Raw genomic sequence first — 2,261 nt, 5'->3', positions numbered from 1 at the left:
AGGCTGCGGTGGCCGGGAGTGGCCGCTGCACTCCAGTCTGGGCGACAGAGTGAGACTCAACTCCAAAAAAAAAAAAAAAGACAGATTGAGGCAGAAGGATCGCCTGAGCCCAACAGGTTGAGGCTGCAGTGGCCATGAGTGTGCCACTGTGCTCCAGCCTGGGTGACAGAATGAGACTCTGACTCAAAATAAATATAGTTTATTCGAAAGGTAAATGAGAGAGAGAGTGAGAAAGAAAGAAGAGAAGAGATTCACCTCCCCAAGTTAGGGGATGGGGCCAAAGCCAGGAATCATGGCGACAGCCATAGCTCAAAGAGCACGTAGCCACACCAGAGTCTAGTAAGGCAATAGCAAAATGGCTGCTTGTGGTTGAGTCCTTTTAATCCTTTCCTTGGATGGGGGAAGGTCATTAAGGTGATTGGGTGGTGGTCTGCCCATGTCATCACGAAGGGGCAGGTAAGCACAGGTATTAACATCGGGTGATGGACAGCAGGCAGATGGGTGGGTTAGGCACATGATTGCTGCCCATTGGTGAGGTAGATGGGATACAAGGGGTGGGGGGTTTTCCTACAGGAGACTTGTCAGACACCTGCAATCCTCAAACTCCTTGACCAAAGGTGATTTGTTATCATTTCTATAGCTTCAGCCAGCCAAGGGGTGATATTTGATCTTCCACCTTGACAAGGAAGCTGAAAGTTTCCTAGAGATTATTATGCAGAACCATGAGTTGAAAGGTTGGGCTGTTGGGTTGTCCTAGCCTTGCATCTGATGGAGATTTGCTGAGGGGGAGGGGGTAGGCTGCCAGCTTGGCCTGCAGTAAAATGTCTAAATGCTTCCTAAAACCTGCCTACTGGCCGGGCTTGGTGGCTCAGCCTGTAATCCCAGCACTTTGGGAGGCCGAGGCGAGTGGATTGCCTTGCCTGAGCCCATGGGTTCGAGAGCAGCCTGGGCAACTTGGTGAGACCTTGTCTTTACAATAAAATAAAAAATAGCCAGGCATGGTAGCATACATCTGTAGTTCCGGCTACTCAGAAGGCTGAGGCGGAAGGATCACCCGAGCCCAGCAGGTCAATGCTGGGTGGCTGTGAGCATGCGTGCCACCGCACTCCAACCTGGGCAAAGGAGGGAGATTACAACTCAAAAAAAAAAAGAAAAACATAAGCTACAATGGCATTAAACCCACCTTTGAAAACAGGAGGCAGAGTTGTCCCCAGTCTAGAACTGCTGTTCTAAACTTAATCCGTCAGAGTCATTTATTTATCTTGTGCACAGAATAACTTCACAAGGAGGAACGACTTTATATTTGTTCCAAAATCTAAAATAATCTATGCGGTCTTCTGTGTAGGTTGAGATATTTAAAACGATATCAGCAAAGTCGCAGCCAGTGGTTAATTATCCTAAGTTTGATCAGCAAACTCACCTTCCTAACATAACTTACACGTTTTACTCAAAAGAATGTTTCACAAAAAACAGTCTAGCAAACACAGTTGTTCATAACCGCTGTGGTTTCAAGGTTTCAAGTTCATGATCCTTGAAACTATTAAAATGAATCTCTAAATGTTATAAAAATATTGCTTTCTATAGAGGCAAGTTATGGAATAAATATGTATTTGACCCTAAACTCAGGACTTGTGGCGTGTAAATATTTGCTAACATTTTTCTTAGCTATGTACACAAAGACCAGAGACTAACCCAGTGCTGACTTACATCATAGCGTCTTGAAGTTATAATTTTTAAAAATGAATATATGTATTTTAAAGAAAGTAAAATAAATAGTATTTTAATATATACAGACTGAGTATCCCATACTGGAAATGCTTGGACACATTGGTGGAGTTATGGTATCTTTTCATTTTGATTTTCAGCAATCTGTCTATAATATGCCTAGGTATGGTTTTCTTTGCTTTTTTTTTTGAGTCGGAGTCTCACTCTGTTGCCCAGGCTGGAGTGTAGTGGCATGCTCACGGCTACTGCAGCCTTGACCTGCTGGGTTCAGACAATTGTTCCACCTCAGCCTTCCGAGTAACTGGAACCACAGGCATGTGCCATCACACCTGGCTAATTTTTTGATTTATTATAGAGACAAGGTCTTACCATGTTGCTCAGGCTGGTCGTGAACTCCTGAGCTCAGGCAGTCCTCTTGCCCTGGGCTCTCAAAGTGTTGGGATTACAGGCGTGAGCCACCGCACACCTGGCCCTTTCCTTCCTTCCTTCCTCCCTCCCTCCCTCCCTTCCTTCCTTCCTTCCTTCCTTCCTTCCTT

Source organism: Carlito syrichta, unplaced genomic scaffold (assembly GCF_000164805.1).
Source record: "Carlito syrichta isolate Samal-C Ts95f unplaced genomic scaffold, Tarsius_syrichta-2.0.1 Scaffold316208, whole genome shotgun sequence".
Classification (NCBI taxonomy): domain Eukaryota; kingdom Metazoa; phylum Chordata; class Mammalia; order Primates; family Tarsiidae; genus Carlito; species Carlito syrichta.
Note: the sequence above shows the minus strand (reverse complement) of the source record.